Below are 14,151 nucleotides of genomic sequence, written 5' to 3'. Positions count from 1 at the left end.
TAAATAATTTTTTTTAAAAAGAGCCCACAATATATTACTACTCACCCAACAAAGTGTCTAAAATGAGAAAAGATTAAAAATGCCATTTATTAATGATGATTTAGATTGATTGGAACTTTTGTCCACTCTCAGTCGTAATGAAAATTGGTACAACTACTTTGGAAAACTATTTGGCAGTATCTACTAAAGCAGAACTTATTAGTGCCCTATGACTGAGTAATTCTACTTATGGATTTATTTTTATTTCTTTATTTATGATTTTTAAAATGTTAAATATTTTATTTTAAAAATCTTTACAATCTTTAAAAAAATCCTAGATACATTTTAAAACATTTTTTTAGTTACAGTAACTAGAAGAAGGATTTTACCATCTTTTTTTTTTTTAAGATTATTTATTTATTTATTTGACAGACGGAGATCACAAGTAGGCAGAGAGGCAGGGGGGTGGGGGGAGCAGCCTCACCACTGAGCAGAGAGCCCAACACGGGGCTCGATTCCAGGACCCCGGGACCGTGACCTGAGCCAAAGGCAGAGGCTTTAACCCATTGAGCCACCTAGGCGCCCCAGATTTTACGGTCTTTCCTTAGTACTGATGTAGATTGTCATCAACTAAAGTCCTGTGGTTCACCCACAGATTTTTATTTTTTTTTAAACTTTTAAATGGTTTTATTTATTTATTTAAAAGAGAGAGGGAGATTGGGAGAATGAGTTGAGGGAAGGGTAGAGGCAGAAGCAGACTCCCCACGCAACAGGGAGCCTGATTCAGGACTCGATTCCAGGACTCTGGGATAATGACCTGAACTAAGGTAGGTGCTTAGCTGACTGAGCCACCCATGGTGCCCTCACTCATGGATTTTTAATCAAGAGAAACTCCCACATGTGCTCATGCATATACAGATGTCCATCGAAGAATTTTATTCGTGATAGTGAAAAAAGGAAAACAAACTAAATGACCATCAACAGAATGAATACATAAGTTATGGTGTATTCATCTGATGGAATACCATAAAGCAGTTAAAAGGAATTATAACTATATGTAGTGACACAGAACTAGAGCAAAATGTTTCAAAAGCATACTGCTGCAAAAAAATTTGTATCAAATTCCATATAATCAAACTTATGTCAAATATAAAAACACAAAGCAATATCCTCTGACGTTTATGGTGTATACACTAATAAAAGAAAAGAAGTTCTCACTAAATATTTGCATGTACAGCTCCTGCCAACACACAGAGCCAGTTAGTTGTATGGGCAGGACAAGAAGCCAGTATTCCTCCTCCTTCTTGTTCTTGTTCTTGTTCTTCTTTTTTTTTTAAATTAAGACTTCATTTTTTGGAGCACTTTTAAGTTCACAGTAAAGTTGAGGAGAAGGTACAGAGATTTCCCATAATCCTTATTCTTCTTTGACCTAAGTAATGGAGGCCTCCAACTGCAATGGATCCACACAGTCATTAACTTAGGCTCCCTGTCTCCAGTGTTGGGCCTTGTGTTGCTGAGACAATGTTATGGGAGCCTGGAGATTTTGGGAGATGGACAGGGTTGACGGTCTCTTATCCATGAAGGTAAGGGGCAAGTTTGCTATACGCTTTTTCTTCTGCATCCTGACCCTCTGTCGACTGGCCAAGAATGCTGAATTTGACCCGCTTAAGGGTATCAGTAAACAGTGTAATGTGAAACACTAATAAGTAGGTGACTGTTCCAACCTTAAGCCGGACTTCTCCAGCACTTCATTTGTCTTCTTTGACTGGCTCTGACAGCAGCTACTGGACACAGGGCCCAACCCAGCGAACAGAAAAGCTATAAATACTTACCAGTGTGATTAAAATGGACTGTTCACAGAGCACTGGAATCAAAATTGTAAGTCCTGAACAACACAGGTTTTAATGTGAGGGGACTACAGGGTATTTAGGAGAAAACAAAATTCTTGAAAATGAAAGGCCATACCTGGTCCAGGTTCTCCCTGACCTACTGTGGTTACTTTTTTCTCCATTACTGACTAATTGGCTTTAAATTCCCCAGTGTGTAAAGACCTTGAAAATCTACCAGAGGTGTATGTGAGATAGAATAAGATAGAGTTTTAGGAGGACAAGGAAAAAAGAAAAGAGGAGACTCTTGAGTGGGTTATTTCCATTCTTTGATGTTGGAATTGACGGTCTGCCCCACCTCTTTTGGGTATTTGATCAAGTAATGACTCTGGAAGAGCCTTAAAAGAGATGTTTGGATTCTAGTCCCAGCACCACCACTTACTAGCTTTGTGCCCTTGAGCAAATTAATTTTCTTTGAACTTCAGATGCCTCATCTATAAAATAGCATTAAATAATACTACTATTTACTTAATATGGTTGTTGAAATATGTAAAGTGCTTAGCATGGCACATGGTAAGAGCTCAATAAATTAATGATGATCATTCTTGTTACAGTGTCCTGGAAGCAAAGGAATAGAACATTTCTTGTAGGAGGGGGAAATCTGCTCTATATAATGTCAAATGCAGCAGAGAGGTCAAAGAGAAAGAGAATTGTGAAAAGCCAAGGATTTTGGGACTTGATTAGAAATGCAGAATATTTGCACTTATCTTCTGAACTCCTTTTACTGAAAATAGGAATCAGTTTAAAAAGAAAATCTATCACTTCTTGTGGTCTGGTTACATATGTACTTTAACTTTAGAGAAGGCAATGTTTATAGGGAGAATATATAAGAAGGCACCTGTCACAGCCATCAGCAGACTCTTGCCACACTGTTCATTAGAACTTTCTGTGATGTTGGGGCGCCTGGGTGGCTCAGTGGGTTAAAGCCTCTGCCTTCAGCTCAGGTCATGATCCCAGGGTCCTGGGATCGAGCCCTGCATCTGGCTCTCTGCTTGGGAGGGAGCCTTATTCCGCCTCTCTCTCTGCCTACTTGTGATCTCTGTCTGTCAAATAAATAAATAAAATCTTAAAAAAAAGAACTTTCTGTGATGTGGAAATGCTCACTGTGGCTATTGAGCACTTGAAATGGGGCTAGTGTGACTGAAGAACTGAAATTTTAACTTTATTTAATCTTAATTAGTTCAAATTTAAATAGCCACATGTGGGTAGTGGCAACCCTCAGTCTCATTGAAGAAGCAAGGCATATACTCTTGAAACCAGTTCAATACCAAAAGGATTGGAGTCGAAGAGTAGAGACTTAATTATTCAGAAGAAGAATGATAACTTTCTGGGATGGAGAATTTAAAGAGAGTCTTGGAGAGCAGGTGAAACTTGGGCTTGACCTTGAAGGATATATAGTCTTTGGATAGTAGGAAAGAAGGCAGGAGGTCATTCCAAATGGGTTGGAAAAGTTAAGCAGAGATTTAGAGTTAGAAATGCCTCCTATATGAGGTTTGAAGACCATGGCCATTCTAGAACAGAGCTTTTATATTAGGAGTTAGGTGGATTTGGGCGAGGTCATGGATAGCCTTGAATGCTATAAATAAGTATTTGGGCCTTGTCCACATAGGTCAGTGTTTTTGAAAAGCTTGCTTAAAACACGGATTCCCAGGCCCCATCCTGAGCTACTGAATCACATTTTCGGTGTTGCAGGTTAGGAAATCGGTATTTTAAGCAAACTCCCCAGGTGTGTATGCTGCACAAAGTTTGAGATCTATTAGGTAGGCAGAAGGGAGCCCTTGGAAGCTTTTGGTCAAAGGAGTGACGTGATGATGGAGGTATCACAGGAAGCCTGATAAGGTGGGAAAGTGTAGCATATAGAAACTAGGTGAGGAAATCAGGTGACTGTTAAAATAGTTTAGATATGAATTTCACAAATACAGTCCTTTCTGGCTGGTGTCCTTGGAATTGTGCAATTGATTCCTAATATTTCCTATATTTGAATTTCCCACACTATTTGTTTGCTGTTTGAAATAACTAGGGCCCAGACACCAGAGCCTGACTTCCTGGGTTCAAACCCCAGCCCTACTACCTAAGCTGTTTTAGCTTTGAGTAGCTACTTAGCTTGTCTGTGCTTCAGTGTCCTTATTCATAAGCTGGAGATGATCATAGTGCCTATCTCATAAGGACGTTGTGAGTATTTTTTAAAGATTTTATCTATTTATTAGACAGACAGAGAGAGTACAAGCAGGGGGAGTGGCAGGCAGAGGGAGAAGCAGCCTCCCCACTGAGCAGAGAGACTGATGCAGGGCTCAATCCCAAGACCATGGGATCATGACCTGAGCCAAAGGCAGATGCTTAACCCACTGAGCCACCCAGGCACCCTGGCACTGTGAGTAGTAAATGAGATCATAAATAGCTTACAACAGGGATGCCTAGGTGGCTCAGTTGGTTAAGTCACCGCCTTCAGCTCAGCTCATGATCCCAGGGTCCTGGGATCTGCCCCGCATGAGCCTCCTTGCTCAGCAGGGAGTCTGCTTCTCTCTCTGCCTTTGCCTGCCACTCTGCCTGCTTGTGCTCGCTCTCTCTCTCTCTCTCTCTCTCTCTATCTCACAAATAAATAAATAAATAAATAGTACCTGGCACATGGTAAGCACTCAATGTTGGTGTTAATACTATTTAAACTAAAAAGCTCTTTTAGTTTATTCTAATTAGTGTAATAGTTAAAGTTAAGCAGATGCATTTCATGAAAAAGTGTTAAATTTGCCCAATTACAATATTAAAACCAAGTGCTACTCTCTTTGCTTATTGAGCCTTATTTCAAAGCTTAGTTCCTCACTTAATTTAACATATGGTTATCCTTCATAAAATAAATCTAAATAGTGGACAAATTGTTCTTTTCACTGAATGTATTAACCTATGGTTAGTTCCTGGCTATGAATTATACCCTTTTAGTCTTTGTACTTTTTACATTGTTGCTAGCTTTCAATGAATGCTGTTTATGATATTTATCTGAGAAAAAGAATGACCTCTACTTGCTGTTCTAGGGGACCAATAATCAAAATAAAATTCAGGGGATGCCTGAGTAGCTCAGTCAGTTAAGCATCTGCCTTCAGCTCAGGTCATGATTCCGGGGGTCCTGGGATTGAGTGCTGCATCAGGCTCCCTGCTCCGTGGAGAGCCTGCTTCTGTCCCTCCATCTGCTTCTCCCCCTGCTTGTATACACACACACACACACACACACACACACTCTCTCTCTCTCTCTCTCTCTCTCTCTCTCCCTTTCTCTCTCTCTCTTCTGTCATATAAATAAATAAAATCTTTTAAAAAAATAAATAAAATAAAATTCAGTTTCTCATCTGGCCTGCTCTTAGTGACCCCATGATGGATCATGGCACATAGCAACGGCTTTTTCAAGGAATGAGAAACTCCTACGTGCCTAACTTGGTAGTTTGTGAACTCCTGGCTACTGTGAACTTCTGGCTTCACTTTTCTTCCAGGCCTCACCTGAACCGAAACTTCTCCAAGCCTCTCCAGTTTCCTTTGACAGTTAGCTGCTTGAAGCTACTCTCAAGATATACCTTTAAGTCTTTTTTTTTTTTTTAAAGATTTTATTTATTTATTTGTCAGAGAGAGAGCGAGCGAGAGCGAGCACAGGCAGACAGAGTGGCAGGCAGAGTCAGAGGGAGAAGCAGGCTCCCTGCGGAGCAAGGAGCCCGATGTGGGACTCGATCCCAGGACGCTGGGATCATGACCTGAGCCGAAGGCAGCTGCTTAACCAACTGAGCCACCCAGGCGTCCCAACCTTTAAGTCTTGAGGGCAGAAAGGGAAGGAAAGAGCTATGCACTGTGGGAGTTACCTAAACACTTCTGAGACAGTCTGAGCAAGAAAATTGTCGTAGACTTTTCTTTCTGTTTTCAGAAACAAAGTCACCCTAACTTTGTTCACGTAAATTCTGTTAGCTGGTTGAAGAAGATGGGTCTGTGACATAGAGGGCTCAGGTTCTTCTTTTTATGTTTTGAACAGATGAATACCCATTTTCCCTGCTATCTCCCCAGCTGTCCATTTCCCTTCCCTTGAGCCAGTCACTGTTACCAGATTTCTTGTGTGTCCTCCCAGAGACACTCTATGTGTATCTGTACACATACACCCTTAATTTTTATACAGATTGTACCATATCAGAAGTACTATTCTGCACCTTGCTTTTTTTTCACTTAATCTACAGAATACTGTTGCATATCAGTACTTAAAGAGCTTCTTACCGCTATATGGCTACGGCTATGTAGTATTCCATACTTACTATAGATGTAGCCGAATGTAGTTAAGCTGTCCTTTGTTGGTAGATGTTTAGGTTTCACCCAGTCTTTGCCTATTAAAAACATGCTTACACATATTATATTTCACCTGTGAGAGTATATCTCTAGGTATACTAGGATAAATTGGTCAGAGCACTTTGGTCCTTGGCTTGTTGGTTGCTTGATGGCTGTACACCACAGTACTATGTGTGGAGTCAGAGGTCCTAGGAGGCCTAGCCATGCCTAACTACACCGCTGTCATAGGATATGAAGGTAGAAGGGATCTTAGGAATCCCAGAGAGGGCCAAGATCACACAGAGATTTAGAAGCAGATCCATAATGAAAACCCACAGTTTTTTTTCTTTTTTTTACTCCAGTCCCTATTGTAACACTTTTTACTATACACCACTATTAGAGAGACTTGGTATGGCCTGATTTCTGTCCTGACAGGCAGGGCTATGCATTATCTGGTCCACTGTGATCTCATGAGCCTGTCTCTGCCTGATTTCTCTTTCCAGGCTCTGAGGTTGCCAGCCTAATTAACCTTACTTTTCCTGATGCTGTGACTTCTTCTACTAATAATAACTCCAACTTATAAAAACTTTTAAGTAGAGCTAAAGTTTTTATGGTTTGGGAACTCTTTGTAGTAAAGTCAAGTAGGAGAGCAGGAGTGCCAGGGAGGTGATCTGGTAACGGCACAAGATTCATGAACTTGACTGTTGCTTTCTACTCTTAGCTCATCCATTGACTCAACACATAGTCTAGAGGGAGTCTCTTTCTCCTCTTGGCCCTGCTCCAATATCTCTTTCCCTTGATCATAAGGTTGAACACTTCAAGGTCCAACAAGTGCATAGTATGCCGAGTAAGAAAGAATACAAAAGTGTCTGCAGATAGTTTAATTCTTACTAAATTGTACTAGGGAGCAAACTACAGGTGACATTTTGTTTACATTAGTTACCACATGATCCAGCATTTTACTTGTAGGTATGTACCCCATGTGAATTGAAAACATATATTTATGCAAAAACATGTATATGAATATTCCTAGTTGTATTATTCATACTAGCCAAAAAGTGAAAATAACCCTAAGATGTTTAGTTTCATGTGTCAACTTGGCTAGGATGTGGTGCCCACTTGTTTGGTCAAGTAGCAATCTAGATGTACTGTGAAGGTATTTTTTTTTTTTTAGATGTGATTAACGTCTAAACCAGTAGACCTTGACTAAAACAGATTACCCTACATAAGGTGTGTGGGCCTCATCCAGTCACCTGAAGGCCTTAGGAGTCTGCCTTCAGACTGCAACATAGAAATTCTACCTGTTTCTCTGAATGACTACTGGACCAAATGTATTTAACAGATATTCCATCTTAATACAGAGGAATACATATTTTTTAGGTATATAGAACATTCTCTGGAGTAGATCACATATTAGGTCACAAAACAAGACTCAACAAATTCAAAAATACTGAAGTCATACCATGCATCTTTTCTGACCACAATGCTATAAAATAAGAAATCCAGCACAAGTAAAAATCTGGAAAGACCACCCATATGTAGAGGTTAAAGAACATGCCACTAAACAATGAAGGGATCAACCAAGAAATCAAAGAAGAAATAAAAAATTACATGGAAACAAATGAAAATGAAAACAGGATGGTCCAAAATCTTTGGGATGTAGCAAAAGCAGTTCTAAGAGTGAAGTTTATAGCCATACAGAGCTATCTCAAGAAGCAAGAAAAATCTCAAATACACAACCTAACCTTACACCTAAAGGAGCTAGAAAAAGAATAAAAATGAAACCTAAAACTAGTAGAGGGAAGAAAATAATAAAGATTAGGTCAGAAATATATTATATAGAAACTAAAAAAACAATAGAACAGATCAATGAAACCAGGAGCTGTTTCTTTGAAAAGATCAACAAAATTGGTAAAACTCTTGCCAGACTCATCAGAAGAGATAGAGATAGAGAGAGGGAGAGAGAGAGAACTCAAATAAGCATAATCACCAATGAAAGAGGAGAAAAAACCAACTGAAACCAGAGAAATACAAATAATTGTAAGAGAATATTACAAAAAATTATATGCCAACAAATTGGACAACCTAGAAGAAAGGGATAAATTCCTAGAAACATATAATTTTCCAGAACAGAAGCAGGAAGAAATAAAAAATTTGAACAGACCAATAATCAGCAATGAAACTAAATCAGTAATCGAAAATCTCCCAACAAATAAAAATCTAGGAGGAGAAAGCTTCACAGGTTAATTCTACATTTAAACATTTAAAAAAGAGTTAATACCTTTTCTTTTCAAACTATTCCAAAAAATAGAAGAGGAAGGAAAATTTCCAAATTCATTCTATGAAGCCAGCATTACCCTGATACCAAAACCAGATAAAGATACCACAGAAAAAGAAAACTATAGGCCAATATCTCTGATCAAGATAGATGCAAAAATCCTCAACAATACTAGCAAACTGCATCCAAAAATATGTTAAAAGAACCATTCACCACAATCCAGTGGAATTTACTCCTGGGATTCAAGGGTGATTCAATATTTGCAAATAAATCAATGTGATACATCATATCAATACAAGAAAGGATAAAAACCATATGACCTTTTCAATAGATGCAGAAAAAGCATTTGACAAAGTATGACATCCATTCATGACAAAAAAAAAAAACAACACCTCAACAAAGTAGGTTTAGAGGGAATATACCTCAACATCATAAAGGCCTTATAGAAAAACCCATAGCCATCATCATCCTCAGTGGAGAAAAACTGAGAGCTTTCTCCCTAAGGTCAGGAATAAGTCAAGAATGTCCATTCTCACTACTTCAATTCAACACAGTGCTGGAAGTCCTAGACACAATAATCAGACAAGACAAGAAATAAAAGTCATCCAAATTGGTAAGGAAGAAGTCAAACTTTCACTATTTGCAGATGACATGATACTACACATAGAAAACCCAAAAGACTCCACCCCAAAACTGCTAGAACTGATAAAGGAATTCAATAAAGTGGCAGAATACAAAATCAACGTACAAAAATTTGTTGCATTCTTATCCATTGACAATGAAACAGCAGAAAGAGAAATTAAGAAAACAATTCAATTTAAAATTGCACCAAAAATAATAAAATACCTAGCCAAAGTGGTGAAAAACCTGTACTCTGAAAACAATAAAACACTGATGAAAGAAATTGAAGATGACACAAAGGAATGGAAAGACATTCCATGCTCATGGATTAGAAGGACAAATATTGTTAAAGTGTCTACACTACCCAAATAATCTACAGGTTTAATGCAACCTTATCAGAATACCAACAGCATTGTCCACAAAAGTAGAACCAATAATCCTAAAATTTGTGTAGAACCACAAAAGACCCTGAATACCCAAAGCAACCTTGAAAAAGAAAAGGAAGACTGGAGGCATCATAATTCCAGAGTTCAAGTTTATTACAAGGCTGTGGTGATCCAAAAAAAATATGGTACTGGTGCCAAAAAAAGACTCATAGATCAATAGAAGAGAACAGAAAACCAAGAGATAAACCCACACTTATATGACCAATTAATCTATGACAAAGGGGAAAGAATATTCAATGGGAAGAAGTCTCTTCAACAAATGGTGCTGCAAAAACTGAACAGCTACATGCAAAAGAATGAAACTGGCCCACTTTCTTACACTATATAAAAAAATAAACTCTAAATGGATTAAAGACCTAAATGTGAGACCTGAAACCATAAAAATCCCAGAAGAGTGCACTGGCAGTAATTTCTCCAACATCAGCTATAGCTAATTTTGTCTAGATATGTCTTCTGAGGCAAGGGAAATAAATGCAAAAATAAACTATTGGGACATCAAAGTAGAAACTTCTACTCAGCGAAGGAAATAATTGAAACTAAAAGGCATCCTATTGAATAGGAGAAGATAATTGCAAATGTCAGATCCAATAAAGGGTTAATATCTATAAAATAAAATAATATAAAAAGAACTGATACAGCTTAACACCCAAAAAGCAAATAATCCAGTTAAAAAATCAGTGGAAGACATGAACAGACATTTCTCCAAAGAAGACATCAAGATGGCCAACAGACATGAAAAGATGCTCAGCCTCATTCATCATCAGGGAAATACAAACCAAAACTACAATGAGATATTACTTTAAAGTATACTTGTCAGAATGGCTAAAATAAAAATGTAAGAAATAAGTGTTTGCAAAGATGTGGAGAAATAGGAACCCTCATGCGCTGTTGGTGGGAATGCAAACTGGTATGTCCACTGTGGAAGAAAGTATGGAGGTTCCTCAAAATGTTAAAAATTGAAGTACCCTGTGATCCAGCAGTTACACTACTAGGTATTTACCCCCCAAAAATACAAAGACACTAATTCAAAGGGATACATGCACCCATATTTTTATTGCAGCATTATTTACTATAACCAAATTATGGCAGCAGCCCAAATATCCATCAATAGATGAATGGATAAAGAAGATGTGGTATACATACACAATGGAATATGATTCAGCCATGAAAAAGAATGAAGTCTTGCCATTTGCAACAACATGGATGGAGCTAGGGAATATAATGCTAAAAGAAATAGGTTAGAGAAAGACAAATACATGATTTCACTCAAATGTGGCATTTAAAAAAACAACAAATAAGGAAAGAAAAAAATGAGAGAGACAAACCAAGAAACTTAACTATAGAGAATAAACTGATGGTTACCAGAAGGGAGGTGGGTGGGGGGATGGGTGAAGTAGGTGATGGGGATTAAGGAGTATACTTATGATGATGGGCACTGAGTAATGTATAGAATTGCTGAATCACTATATTGTACACCTGAAACTAATATAACACTGTATGTTAACAATACTGGAATTAAAATGAAAAACTTAATTAAAAAAAGTTCTACCTGTGTGCAGTCTTTGTAGTCAAGACTGCAACATCGCTCTTTTCTGAATTGGCCTGCCCTGCAAACCAGCCTTCATAATTGTGTGAGCCAATTCCTCAAACTATCTCCCCTCCCTATCCTCCCCTCCTTGTTCTGTTTCTCTGGAGAACCCTAATACAAACCCTGATGTCCATAAACTGATGAATGGGTAAACAAAATGTGATATAGCCCCACAATGGAATATTATTCACCATAAAAAGAAATGAAATGCTAATACATGCTACAATGTGGATGAATTTTGATAACATTATGCTTAAGTGAAAGAAGCCAGACATACAAAAGGCTATATATTGTATGGTTCCATTTATACGAAATGTCCAGAATAGACAAATCCAGAGGGATTGAAAGTGGATTAGTGGTTGACTAGGGCTCAGGTGGGGGTATGGGGGAGAGGAATTGGTAGTGAGGACTAAATGTGTCTGTGGTTTCTTTTGGGGGGTGATGAAGATGAATTAGGTAATGGTAATAGCTGCATAGCTTTATACTAAAAACACTGAATTGTACCCTTTAAATGGGTGAATTGTATGGTATGTGAATTATATCTCAATATAGCCATTATTTTAAAAATAACAAGACTTAAGATAAAAAATAAATAAAATAAAATAAATAAAATTAACAAGACTTAAGATAAAAAAAAAAAAAATCTGTCTCTTATCCCTTCCCTCTACTGGGCAATGTATGTAGAGCTTGCCATCTTCCTGACAACACCCATCATCCCCAAATTTCATGCTGCATTTTGCAATAGCCCTTCAATGCTAATTTAGATGATCATTTAAACCAGATTTTTTAAAACAAAAATGCTAGGGATAAGGGTTGCAGAGAACTCACTTGTGCTTTGACTCCAGGCCCTTATCCCACCTATGGATGATCCTGATGAGGGAGTGGCTCAGAAGAGGACAGGAAAAATTCTTCATCCTCAGGTTGCTTTACAGTGAAAAGAGAAGACCCAGAGGCTGCATAACTGATTTTGCATTAGATATCTTTTAACGATTCTAACAGTTCAAATTGAGCATTCCACAGAAGGAAGCCATTCTTCCATCCTAGCTAATGATTCTCTGGGCCTTGCCTCTCACCTCCCACCAGCTAGTGTTCCATGATGACTACCAGCCACATGCTGCACTACCTTGCTCCTTCCTCTCCTCTTCCCTCATGCATACCGGCTACCTCTTACAAGTCAGCTCTGGCGGCAGCGGCTTTGAAAACTTAAACCTATTCCGGAGCCTTATATGCTTCAGTGGTGTTCCGAATGCTAATAAAGATGCCAAGAGCTTTTAAACTCATTCTCTGTTGCTGCTGAGTTTGGAGTTGGAGGTGCTGCAGAGGAGAGTCCAATCTTGGGTCTCCCTTTCCTGCAGAACTTTGGTTCTGCAAGAAGAAGAAATGGGCCCTGAATGCTATCTAGTATTCAAGGGACAACCTAGGGATACCATCACAGTTTACCATTCTTTGAAAGATAAGTTGTCTTTTGTTTGTTTGTTTGCTAAGATTTTATTTATTTATTTATTTATTTATTTAGAAAGAGAGTGAGCAAGCAGGGGAGGAAGTAAAGGGGGGGCCGGGGGGAAGGACAGGGAGAGCATTTCAAGCAGATTCTGTACTGCTGAGCCCAGATCCCAACTCAGGACTTGATCTCAAGACCCTGAGATCATGACCTGAGCCGAAATCAAGAGTCAGATGCTTGACCAACTGAGCTACCCAGGCACCCTGGGAGATGAGTGCTCTTAATGGGGTAGAGGTTCCCAGGTCCTCAGTAGTCTTATGCCTGTCAACATTTCCAGTGTCTCTACCCTTAAGAAGAGTAAAGGGCTGAAGTCTAGAGATTGCCTGAAAAGAGGAAAGAGAGTTGGACAGAAACAGGACAAATTCTCAGTTTCTCCCAGCAGGGCAAAAGGAACAAGGAAATAAGAGACCAGAGGATTTAGTGACCTAAAGTGCCAGAGAGTCCTAGGGCTGAACATAGAGAAGCTAGTGGGTGAGGGGGATCAGATGGCAGGAATCTTAGAGGTCTGTATCAGCCATGGAGGAGTAAAAAAAAAAAGTCTAACAGTAGAGGCTCTGCCTTTAAGGAGTTTATGGCAATGTAGTTGTGGAATAAAAAATAATACACTAGAAATAATTTGTAATTTGGTGTTAAGCCATGGTGTTGACAAAACAAAGTGCTATAGGAACTTGGAGAAAGGACATATGTAGGCTGGCATCCTCTGTGAGCTGAATGGCTGACTGAGAATGTGGGTTTTCATGCCCCAGCTACAGTGGCTATAGCTTTTCTAGAGATGAGTGTGCCTGAGTCTTGCATAGTTTCCTGGAGGAAGTGGGGGGGAGGAAGCTTCATCATCATCACCATTTTTTAATCATTACTGTCGTCACCAAGAACCACAATAAACATTAATCAAGAGGGATCTCTCTGAGTCTACACTTCTGTTGGGTAGGCAGGGCAAACACAGGAAGAGTTGAAGGACTAGTGCAAGACAGAGTGTGCCAATAGCACAAAGACAGAGGGAAAAGTGAGGATTGGGGAGGTGAAAGAAGGCTTCTTGGAGGAGGTAGTACTTGAGCTGACCCTTAAAGGAAAAGTTAGGGTTTGGCTTAATGGGGAAAAGAGTGAAGGCCCCTGTAAATGACCTCAACAAGATACAGAGGTGGAAGTGAGCAAGGCAAGTATAATTAAATGAGAAAATTTACTGGACTGGAGCAAAAGGTTTGTGGTAGGGTAACATGGCTGATGATATTGATGAGGGAAGTAGTGTGGTGATTACAGAAAGCCTTTAATGGCATACAGAGGGAGCTGTTTAGGAACAAAGTAGGAAGGCCTTGTAGATTTGTGTATTTGGGGTGTGCTGCGGACACAGGGAAGGAAGAAAGGCTAAAAGAATCGGGATTTTTACATTCTTCCTAGCTTCAGTCTCCCATGTGAGGGTGACCAATTTATTCCATCTCAGCAAACAGAGAAGTTTGTCGCCCTACTTGAGATCCATCTTGAGAACATGTTCCTAAGAAGCCCTCAGAAGTTGTTCACCCTATACTGTTGGTGGAGAACACTGTGCCTCTTGGAAAGCCGCAACC

The sequence above is a fragment of the Mustela erminea genome, chromosome X (genome assembly GCF_009829155.1).
Source record: "Mustela erminea isolate mMusErm1 chromosome X, mMusErm1.Pri, whole genome shotgun sequence".
NCBI lineage: Eukaryota > Metazoa > Chordata > Mammalia > Carnivora > Mustelidae > Mustela > Mustela erminea.
The sequence above is the reverse complement of the archived record's forward strand: the minus strand, read 5'-3'. Positions refer to the sequence as shown.